Genomic DNA, 12,834 nt, shown 5'->3' on the forward strand with positions numbered 1-12,834 from the left:
AGGCCACCAGTGCTAAAACACTCCACATGAGACATCTCCTGGCCAAACTGGCTCTACAAGCATGCATGAATTAAGCCGCAGCTACAAGGAAAGCCCAGTCTGATGCTGTTGCACTGCCACAGCTCCCACTGAAGCAGGTGTTTCAAACAGCAGGAAAAGCAGCAATGCAAGAGCTGCTCCCTTTGCCTTCAGTGCTGGAGCAACTGCTTGTTTATGCTACCTACGTGGAAAGGCTGGGCTTCCAACACAGCCTGGGTGAGGTCCAAACAACAGCTACACCCTTTTGTGCTCATAATGCAAAGCCTGCAGTGCTGCATGGCCCTTGCTTGCTTTGGCTACCTTGCTTTGGCAACACCAAGTGTCTGCCCCAAGGCACGGCTCCTGCGGAGCCAAGGCTGAGGAAAGGACGGGCAGCAAAGGGACCTGCTGCTTCTATCAAATGCCACAGCAGCACTAGGGCCTTGGATCTCACCCTGCTGGGACTAGGCAAGATGAATTTTGGAGCTGCTATTGCACAACATAGTGAAACTTCAAGGAACAGCACTGAGCGCCACATGGGAACTCGGACAGTGGGTTTAAATAACAAAGAGGGATTTCTGATAGAGCCTATATCAGCCATCGGAAAACAGGGTGAGAACAGAAAGCCAAATGAGACAGTTAACTGCAAGTATCACCCAGGAAGGTGAGGGCCAGCAAAGCTGCCAGATATATCATCAGCAGTAGAGTCAGGGCACCCATGCGCTGCCTGGCCAGGCAGTGCCACAGGCTGCCCACAGCTGCACAGCAGAAGACCTGCCCCATAGCTTCACCTGCCTCAAATGGCACCGGGCACTGCCTCACTCCTTACCACTGCCACTGCAGGCAGTCATCAGTGGAGGTTTGACTCCTAAAACTGATGCCATCCTCCAGAAAATTACAGAATGACATCTTATAGTCTCAAACATTATGCTTCCAAAAAGGAAGGACCTGCACAGCAACAGATCAGAGGGTGAAACCGGTACCTCCCTGCTGGCAATGCAGCAGCCTCATTCACTAGGAAAATGAGCAAGGCTGTTTGAAGGAGAGGAATGGAGAAGGGAAGGGCTGTGCTCAGCCACATAGCTCACCTGGAATGTGAAACATCACCATTTTTCTGAAGTACAAATAGTTGTACTCATTGCTCATATTGCTTCATTCCAGAGGATAGGAACTTTAATTCCTTTTTTATTCCCAGAACTATCACCTGTATGACATGCAAATTTCTGCTGACAGCTTCTGTTCCCCAGGCATATTCAGCTCACTGAAAGTTTAGTATAACTATATGAAGAAGAAAAAGTAAAAAGAAAAAAAAAACTCTCTCAAAAAAAAAGCGTTACATCCCCTTCCACTGACATACACAATACGAAAGCGGTTAAGTTCCATTCACTTGGATGGTAACAACAGTTTATTTTTACAAGCTTACCTAAAAGGACACCAAGAGGGATCACGTTAGCCATAGTTTCACAGTACATGAATTAAGCAGAAATAAGTTGCAGTCTTCTACAAAAATACATTACATGTATTACATGATCTTTACATGATCATAACATTGTAAATAATCTAAAAACATAGACAAACCAAGCAATCCTACTACGTGACAGAAAGGCTTATGAAAAAAACAAAAAATTAGCTCATAAAAAAAATTAAACTAATTTTTAGAAGCTATTTGCAAACATCTATATTGATTTTTCAAAATTACTAGTTGGTAAAGCAGACAATATGTTGTTATATTTTCTCTAAGATCAGAGGACATCATATCATCATCTATTAACAGTTAACCAAATGGAGCATATGAAGACCAAGACTCCATCTTCTTCCTTGATACTACACACCTGTACAAAACATCCACTTTCCATCTCTAAGTGTTCACTTGTACTGAGACATATCTGTAACCGTGAACAAAGACTGTTGCCATATTTTAAACTGATGAGTGAAATAGCTGGCTAACCACATTTTAAACTGATCAGAAAAATAACTGGCTTCTGGAAATTTGGTTTTGATTAGCATCCATATGAAACAAGATGCAGTGCAAAGTGAATCCTTCCCAATCAAGATCAGCTTTCCACTTGATATTCCACCCACTAGGACAAAATCCTTTCCAGTTTAAGCCAGACTTTACATGGATTACGCAGTTATATGTAGGAAGAAACTGCTGTAGGCAGACAGCTCACACTGATCATGGGAAGAGAGAACCTTTTTTGGAGACAGTAGAACTCCAAAGTCCATTAGTCCAGTTAACAATTTATGCCTATCATACTATTACAGAACCATCATCTAGACTCTTCAGGAACCCATCCTCACACATCACTATTTGGAGAAGAAAGAAAAGGCGCTAGCTTGCATCTAAAAAGAAAACAAAATCCACTCTTTGAAGGCATTGTACCCGATGGTTTAATATAGTTCTCCTTGTCATTTACTGCAGCCTTACAAAACAGGAACGTGCAAGGTAACACAGGCTTGGAAAAAAACTGCTGTGGAACATTGTTCATGCTATCAGATACATCAAAAGATTTATATAAAAGAATTCTGAATATTTATCCAAGCAGAGCTCGAGAAGCTCTCTTTCCAGAAGCACGAACCTTTTTTTTTCTTTTTACTTTAGAGAAAGTTAAAATGCTTTAACATCACTGTTAGAAGTATTGTACAAGCAACTTGATCCACCAGAAGTAATTTTATTTGATAATAATACACTCTCTTCATTAAATTAAATTTTCAAACAAACATTTTTTTAACAAAGCCTCTCAGTTCAGTCTCAGGTACAACTCCACTTACAAACCATCTCAGGTTAATGCCTTATAGCTTCTCCTGAATAAAAATAGATGTTGAAAGTTACATAAGTGAATGACTGAGGCCATCAAAAATTATTCCTTAGCATAATCATCTTGATAGCTATTTCTAGAAAAAAAAAAATAAAAAATAAAAAAAACCCAAAACCAAAACGAATAGGAGTCCAGAATGCACTTCCCTGCAGCTGTAGAAAGAACTTGTACTTCATCCTTTAACTGATCATCAAACATTTTCCTGTGGAACAAAATTATTGAAACAAGGAATTGCTAAGGTTTAATTTTCTCATGAATTAAAAAAAACCCAGTGATAATTCAACCAACAGACATGCTACACTTTAATATATAGCAGTAAATTAGACTTCAAATATCACGAACTACCATACCATGAAAGTAGCTGGGGACTACAAATGTCAGAATACCATGTAGTCACAGCTGTATGCGACAGAAAAATTTTCTAAAGATAGGATAATTTTTCAGATCTATGAAAAGTGAGAAGCTAAAAAAGTCCCCTACTGCAGTGTTTTTCAACCTACAACCTATGGACTATTAGTAAGGCAAGCTTTAAGATAATGAAGGATGCAGTCCCACGTAAATTTAGAAAATATTCAAACCTTTTTCCTGATGAGTTGTGCTACTGTTATCAGTTAAGCTTTCCCTCCTACCAATACATACATACAACCCTCTCATGGAGGAACCTCTGATGACAACTTTTGCACCCAAAAGAAAATTATGTCTTAACGAGATCAAAGCCGAAACCTTAAAGGGTCTGCAAATCAAAGGCTGGAAAAAACTTAATATACATCTGGAAAGGACAACAGTGCAACACATTTTATAGGGTACAGCCTACCTTTACATCTAGCACATCCAACCTAATTTTTAGTTTCAAAGAGATACAGGTAAACCATCAAGTACTACGATAACAGATCCTGACTGAGAAGTTTTCTTAGAAACTACTCAGCTCAACCACTTTTTTCCTTTCTTCTCTGTGCTACAGCTACAATAGAAAACTGTTGAAGTTCAGTCCTAAGGTAATATAAGTATATAAATATACATTTTACATCTGTTTGTGCTGGCACTAAAGAAGTCAGCAAACTAGGTATTTTACCTACCCTAAATATCCAAGACCTAAAGTAAACTAGCTCTTATGGTTACACAATAGATGACCTGCTCTCTTCTAGAGATACTGGTCTGGAAAGGCACGTCCTTGAGTAATGTGCATTTTCAGCTGTCCTGCACAATATGACAGACACAACACAGCAGAAGACAAGGAAACTGGTGACAGAGACTATCTGGGAGAAAGAATAAACTTCCTCTTTTATTTACTCACACGTGCTTAAACCCCCTATTAGTACTGAACTGTACATTTGTGAAAATTAATAAACCAACTGGCAAGAAGGATAGCATTCACAGAAGATGCGGAATAATGTAAAAATGTGAATATCTTTAATGGAGTCCTTTCCACATTAAAGAATCAGGCATCATTAACACTCTAAAAAGTGATCAGCAATTCTCAGTTTGTATTTGTGGCTGCATTATGTACCAAATTAAATAGATATGTTGTGCAATTTCTTGTGCAACACATATGAGTAAATGAACGAAGCTATTTAATTCCCCATAAATGATACTGTAAATTTCCATAAGCCTTACCAAATTTCACAAGACAACTGTGGAGCAATATTACTTTGAGAAGTCTTAAATGGCTGCTGCCTTTAAAATTTCTGATATGTTTCAACTTGATCTGAGCTTACCAATGCTGGATCAGCCAGCAAAGCAAACTTCATCCATGGCAGCAGATATATGATCTAGCAAAAAACCTTTATGGTAGAAACAGACTCATGGATCAATTTTTTAAACCAATTTGAACTTGCAGAGTAAATTTTACCAGATGAACACATGGTGACTCTGATATGGAACTAACAGCCTTAAAATAATTCACTGCATCAGGCAGCAAATTTTAAGCACCTAATCTATCAACCTTGTTTTGCAACTGCAAGTGCCTTTTTTGCTCTCTCAGATGTTCTTACTCAATGAGGCCTGCTGAATTTTCAAAGTTGGTATCTTCTGAAAAGAAGTCCTTAGACCGTCATCCAATGAAAAGGAAACCAAGTTAAGCTACTAGAATAAAATTAACTTTCAAGCTGTCAGAGCAATTTGCTCACAAATTACCTAGAACAGGCATTCAAGATGATCAAATAATACTAGTCCATGATGGGCAGTCCAAACGAGATTGAAAACAGATGATCAATACCTTTACTTCATATTACTAACAAGCTAAGAAAATTCATAGGAAGTGTATGAGGGTAAAAACCCCAAATCTACTTGGAGAAGACTAACCTATGTTTGCTGGCCAGGAACAGCAGAAAAAAATTAACCAGTCACCGGATAGATAAAACAAATACTTTGCAGATACACTGCAGTAAGAAGATATAACCCCCACTCCCATGCCAGGCACACAGCAGAAGCTCATGAGAAAAGATGAAATTACTGGAAACTAGATGGATCTTGCACCCTAGCACAAAAATAACACACAGTCACTGAACTGGGTTAAGATATAGATGCATCTGAGCTGATCTCATGGAGAGCCACACCAATAGCATACTGCTTTTGTGGGGGGCTTACTGCATAGACAGCAGCATCCACATTAGTACAGTACGAAAGAATTAAGCCAGCTCTGCACAAAGCCATTTGAATGTTGCTGCAGTGAACACGGAGGTCTAGTGGCACATGACCTTGGGGATAGCATCAAACCCCACCTGGCTCCCTACATATGTGCAGCCATGTGCTTGAGCTACCAGAGCTTCTCAAAACAAACAAACAAAAAACCTAAGGGAGAAGCATGGCACAGAGGTACTTCTTCCAGCTCAAGACCCCAGCTGGCTTCAGCAGAAATCAGAAAGCATCAACAGTACCAGGCTAACTCCATACGCTCGACATCGCAGCACTGCATTTCCCAAGGTGTATCAACTAACTTACATTACAAGGATTTTTCCATTCTCTGCAGTAACCCAGCTTTCTGTTATAGTCTCCAACACCAAGCAAAATTATATCAATTTAGTCCTTAAAAGGCTGTCTTTGCTGAGGGACTACTTAAAGTGCAGATAATACTCATCTTAATTTTTAAGCATTGCGTTCTCTCAGTTTCCTTCATATTTCAATTGTAGTATGTTCCCCTTTCCCCAATTTCTACATTTATCTGAGAACAGTACTAAATTTTCCAGTTAGGTTTTAACACTGTGTGTCCCCATGGATTCTATAAAGACTTTAAAAATATTTTAAAAAATATTAAAAACTAGCAACTAGAGACTGAAGCATCTCTCCTATGAGCAGAGGCTGTGACAACTGGGGCTGTTGAGCCTGGAGAAGAAGAGGGTCAGGGGGATCACATGAATATGTATAAGTGCCTGAAGGGAGTGTGCAAAGAGGATGGAGCCAGGCTCTCCTCAGGGGTGCCCAGTGACAGGCCCAGAGGCAATGGGCACAAACCAAAGCACAGGAGGTTCCCTCTGAACATCAGGAAACACTTTTTTGCTGTGAGGGTGACTGAGCCCTGGCACAGGTTGCCCACAGATGTTGTTGAGTCTCCATCCTCAGAGACATTTAAAAGCCATCTGGACATGGTCCTGGGCAACTGGCTGCAGCTGGCCCTGCTTGAGCAGGGAGACCAGACCAGACGGACTCCAGAGGTCCCTTCCCACCTCAGCCATGCTGTGATTCTGTGATTATTTTTGCCATCCTCTCTCTTACTCAAATGAAAAAACAGCTGATGGCTCTCACCCCCTCCAACATCAAATTGAGTATTTGTTCTATAAATAAGAAATTCTTGCTCTGTGAGTTTTTACATAACAGTATTTCCTTCAATTCAACAGCAAAGCAATCAGTTGCATCACCATCACGCAGCGTTATATTGCAGGAAGGGAGGAAGTAAACTGCCTCTCCCCTAGGGTGCACCAGGGGAGAGTTCGATATTTCTCAAGGGCTTTTTCAGCTTGGTCTGTCTTTAAAAAAAAAATCTTTACAATTTTTTTTTTTAACTTTTCATCAAGCAAACTCAAAATACTTTGTGCCATGTCTCAGGCACATGCATCATAAACAAAAATACAAGGCCTACAACCTTTACTGAATCACTCAAACTTTTAGCCTATGCTAGAGGACAATTCAATTCAGTTTCTCAAGCCTTAATCTTTATAATACACTAGAAAACTGAATTCAAGTAATACACTGAATAACTTTGAACACACAACAGCATAATGTTTTCCAACTTATATACTGATAGGAAAGAGACTTCTGATGCTGTATTTTAAACAGTTCCATATACAAAAGTTAGCTAACTCAGAATTTGTAACAAAGTTTAGTTTAAAGTGTGAGAACTTCCTGGAAAAGATTATTTTTCCATATTTTCATTAATTCAGAGTTTATAGAACACAGAAGTCCAGTATTTACAGATTTTAAATTAACAGAGATGATAGACTGTGCACACTGATTAGCTTCCAACACAGCTGATATCAATAACTACTTGATCATTATTTGCTTGCAAGTACTAGACAAATCTTTTTATATCAGGTAATGAATCTCATATAAAATTTCCAGCAAGCCCTCTCTCAGCTGAACAGAATCTACAAGTCACATCATCAGTCAAGAAAAATATAATTCTCAGAGGAAGAAAAGCTACAGGAAACTCTACTTCTACATAATTTCAATTCTGTACAGGGAAGCTTAAAGAAGCTTCCAATGGTCAGTTCTGAAATGCAAAGATCTAGCTAATCTTATTGCTGTTTCCCCTCTTCTCTCCTCCTCCCCCAAATCTCTCCTTTCCCTAACAGCAAAACTATCAGAAGGAAATGTATGCTGCTAAGCACAAAACCTGCTCACTTTGCTGAAGCTTTCAACCAAGGCATGGTTAAACTCACACAACTGAACTAGCCACAGTGCTTCATATGGAGCTTCACTTCTGCCTTCCTCAACATAGAAAAGTAACAGTAACTCTGGCACAGGAACAGAAGACAAAGTCAGGACTAGAACAGCTCAAGTCCCCATAGCTATCTGCAAAAATTTTAAGAGAACAAGAACACACAAATAAATTACAATGTGAAATATAACATAGACATAGGGTACACTTTGTACTCAGAGATAACTTGATATTTCCCTGCTTAGTCCTAGTGGCTATTAGTCTGTCCTCCTTTGCCCATCAATGTCATGCTTATGCTACCTTGTCTTGTTATTTCTCTGTACCATTATACCCTCAATGGGAACTAACCTGCCTTCTGAACTATCTACCATTACATCCCAAATCACCTCAACACAGGTATTAGCCAAAGCTTAAACTATCCACTCACCATTAGAAATGGCTTCCAGCAGACCTAGTTTTACTTGTTTGAACAGCTCCAACAGTTGCAGAAGTCTTAAAACTAAGTTGTTCTTAAGCCAGCATCAGTAAAATGGAGGGGGATTTAAAGCAGTCATACCTGGAGAAAGCTCACCTGGCTTCTCTATCAGCAAAGCCAACATCTGAGCACTATGAAAGCTCTCAGGTTTCATGGAGACATTACTGTTTTCTGGCAGGTCTGCAGGGAACCCAGCTCTCCCTTCCTTCAGTATTTCATACAAACCTCTTACTCATTCAACTGTTTCCTGTACATCCTTTAATGAGACAACATTGTCTCTCCCACCTGCCAATAACAACAGCCTTGATTGCCTATTTATACACACCTTTCCATCCTGTCCCTATTAAGAGGAACACCTTTCTCAAATCAGGTAGTAAAACCACTGTCTCACCCCCAGGTCATCACTCCACCTCACAGCATCTGGAGAGATGGCCAAGAAGACCATATATTTTTGCTTACTTTCAGAAAATACTAAACAAAAGGCTTGGTCAGACAACAACAAAACACCTAACAAAGTCATGAGAAAAACAGAAGTTATTTGCCTTCTTTCCAATTTCTTATCTTATTTAGACTGACACTTATGCTGAGATATAATGAACTGTTTTGAGGTAGCCCTGTTCTGCTACATATTCATACAAAACAAAAATCTGGTGAAATACCGATCATGACAAGGGCCTGTAATACAGTAACTCAGGACTGAGAGCTGTTAGCAAGACACTCCTTTCTCACAAAAGCATAATAATTGTCCTTCCCCCATGGTTTTTTCCAGGTGGACTCATCTGAATTTCAAAGGCTACAGGCAAAAACAGAGAGATACTTCACAATATCTGAAACAAACAAACAAAAAAAACCCAAACTGTAAACAAAGCCAGGAGCTTACTATAAAGAAGCAGCAACACTTTATATTTTTGTACTCACAGATCAGCTTAATATAACAGGAATCAAGTCCCCAGAAAGTTATAAACAACTTTATTTTGGAAATAACTAGAAACAAATCATCTCCTGAAAAACATAAATGTAACATACAAGTTCAAACCCCTTCTTTATGATTTTCATTAAAGCTATTTCAAATTTTGAGAATGTTGAGCTTTTGTAGCCATAAAGAAAAAATAAACAGCAGATTTTAAGACTAAAGCCAGTTCTAACAGGGTAAGCTACACTCCTTCAGAATAGGGCATTTGCCAAGCATAGCAACTGAAGGGCATCATATCAATCTCACTAAAAAAAAAAAAAAAGGTTTCTTCCCACACTATGCTCAAGCTAGAATTATGGTCTTATGCATATATGGGAAAACATATGGGGGTCGGGACCAGAGAGGAGACATCTGAGACACAGTTTTATTTCTAAACTTCCAGTGTCTCAATTTGTACTGTACTTTCTTATGCAAACATGGGACACATTTAAATTTAACACATAGGTGCTAACCAAAGCCTTGTAAAAGATCTGGAACACTGTATGAAGGAAGGACTTCCAAATCATACCACTTACATCAGTGGCATTAGGAAAGTGGTATGAAAATGGTCTAGCAAATGTGGAGCAACTACTACTGAAACCAACGGAAGAAGCTGTCACAGAAGTTCGGGAAGATCCAGCAGAGATACAGGACATGAAGGCTGACGGTATAGTCAGCTTTGCATCTAAAGGAACAGCACTGACACCTTCACAAGGTGAATTTCCTTCAAACTAGAAGAGCAAAGTTGCTAGCCAATATATTGTAATGAAAAATATGGAAATTATATCTTAATCTCTGTTCTCAGCTGTGACATTACTGCTGCTGGAAAATGGATGGGTGTTTTTGCAAAAAGCTAAGAAATCCTAGTCACCTGACTATCATTTGCTTTTGTAACCAAGTGCTCTCAAGCATGGTTCAAAGACAAAACACTTTCTATTTAAGTCATTAGCTGACCACATGATGCTAGTTGTTTAAATCCTATGATACTTCATTAAAATCTCTTTATAACAGTTTATAAAGGTAACAAAAAAACAGGAGAAATTCCAGCATGTACTCATACTTCAGCTTCCCTAAAAGGATTCTGAAAAGTGCAAAAAAACACTTGCACTGAAATTCTCCCATTCTGTATAGGAACACACAGTACGAAAGCTTTCTATTGCTCCATGGAAATCCTCAGGCAGCATTCCAAACATACTTCACATTCAATAAGTATTGCCAGCCACACTTTTCCTGCATCCACTCAAATTATCAAAAACCTCAGTACAAAACCATAGAAATTCATCTAACTTGGGGGCAGGGAGGAGCAGGTGCAAAGCTAGTGCTGAGAAGAAATTCTGACTTTAGATACCAACAGAAATAAAGAAATTATTTTTTTTTAATCTGACTACATTAAGAATTTTTTTTTCACTCAAGCATAAAATTCAAGTGACCTTGAAATGGCAACCATGCCAAACTCTGCTACTCTGGTTTATTCTCAAATACCTTTTGGCATGTTAAAGTGAGAAAAGGTACCTGCACTACTCTCTCATATGTTCTCTGCAAGTCTCCATCTGAGGATCCACAAGCTCAGGCACAACAGACTGGACCTTTCAACAAAACTGAACTTTTTGACTACGGAAACTATTCAGACTTACTGTTGGATCTGAGCTGTGGCTTAGTCCTCTACTTTAATCCAATAATATCAGATGCTCAAGAGGGAAGTGAAAAGAACTGCTGCAAAGACCATATAATCTTCAGCCCGTAAGAGTATTCTGCAATTTATTTTTTAACATTTGGAAACTGTCATAAATTCAGAGGTATGAGACTATCAGCTCTTGTTGACATTAACCAGAATCAGGCTGGACAGCACTGTCAAAATTGCTAGCTCAATGCTATACTCCAGATTGCAAGTAAGTCTGATGGCAGTAAATTCAAAAATCTACTTGAGCTATACAAAAACCCATTTTTTTCATTGTTCTGGATCTGTCATCTTTCCATGTCACTCCACGTGAACCTGTTGTAGGTATCAGATGTCAAGACACTTAACTATTAACCTAAGGTCTGCCATGATATTGATTTTTAGCACACCTCAGTATTATTTAAACTGCTCCAAAGCAAGTTTTAGTCCCCCCTCCTCCTCTCTCTCTCCCCTGCCTCCTTCCCCCTTTTTAATAGCGATGTCCTGTCACCATCTATCATTCAGCAGGTCAGCACAACAATCATTAAGATGTTCTCACGTCAGCGTACATTGGTCTAGGATTGCAAGAGGTGACTTTTTTTGCATGCATAACAACACAGTTACACAGGCTGCTAAGTATTCTAATTCTACTGGAGTATGTAAATTATCAATAACTGGAAACAACACATCATAATAACAAACAAAATACAATGTTTAATCAATTGGACGAATTGACTGGAATCCCCAAGGAAGCTGCTTTCAATGAAACAGAAATTTATATCAGTTTGAAGCCTTGAAGCATGAGTTTTTTCAAGATTCAACAACCTTATAATGAAGAAGATCACAGTGAAGCTCTCAGTTGGACAAAGTCAAGTATGGAATGCTAAATACTCGTAAAAAAGATAACCAGAATATAAACAGCACAGCACGAATTAAGAAAAAAAAAATCCATACGCTTCCAAAGAGCATTGAAAAGAATAAGGAGCTGAAATTTTAGATGTCTCCTATTATTCTAGCCATCTAATGCTATTAGTTATTTCCAAATTTTAAATCTAACTGCATGTCTTTGCAACATAAGAAACTTTTTAAGAAACAAAAAAAATACAAGACTACGTACAAAATGCCTTTAAGTGTGTTAGAATACCCATAAATAAATCTTTCAGCTGTTTGCTAACCATACCTCCTTTCATTTCAATACCTTCCCTTGAGTTCCTTAAGTCCTCAAAAGTCAGGTGGCCTGGCAGCTTTTCTCTCTCAAAGTCACTTCCACAAACTACTGCCTTTTTAGAACTCTACATTTCTTGACAGTAAAACTGACAAGACACACAAATAATTTTATTCTAAGCCATCTGCTCTACTATTAAAACTCAAAAGCTTTTAAGGCCAGCTATGTGATGATTTTCCAAATACCTGCACAATATTTTCTCCCAAAAGCCATACTAACCCAGTATATTTACTGCTCTCTAATTCCAAATCCCAAAATGGTTAGCTTAAGACTGAAGGCACTTGGTAAACATGCCAGCATTAATTATAGGAAGCATTGTATTAGTTGTGGATGACCTGTGAAACTCACATCTATCCTTGGATGACTTAGCCATTCCAACGCACCAGCAGAAGTAGCATGGTAGCTCCTAACACCCCATTTTCGACAGTTTTTAGACTAAATATAGCTGCCATGGCTTAACACCTGACTCCTTCTTCTAGCAGCATATGACTTATCTCTTGACAGTAGGCATTAAAGAAGGCACAAGAAACCCCGAGACAGATAAAAATTAAGGCTGAGATTTCCCTCCCTCGTATTCCTTCCACATCTGGCACAGGCGTGACCTTCCCGGCAAGACTGAGGCTCGATAAGGTACATGAGCGGGACCAGGCTAACATCGGGCCCGGCGCCCCGTATCTTCTCAGGCCGCGGCTGCCCGGTTCCTACAGCCTCCCACCAATCCCGCATGCAGTCGGTAGAGAACCAGAAGAGACCGAAAACACCTTTCCCGACACGCACCAGCAAGGGCCATATTACGAAACGCCCCTGCCCACCCC

The sequence above is a fragment of the Pterocles gutturalis genome, unplaced genomic scaffold (genome assembly GCF_000699245.1).
Source record: "Pterocles gutturalis isolate BGI_N339 unplaced genomic scaffold, ASM69924v1 scaffold16847, whole genome shotgun sequence".
In the NCBI taxonomy this organism is placed as follows: Eukaryota; Metazoa; Chordata; class Aves; order Pterocliformes; family Pteroclidae; genus Pterocles; species Pterocles gutturalis.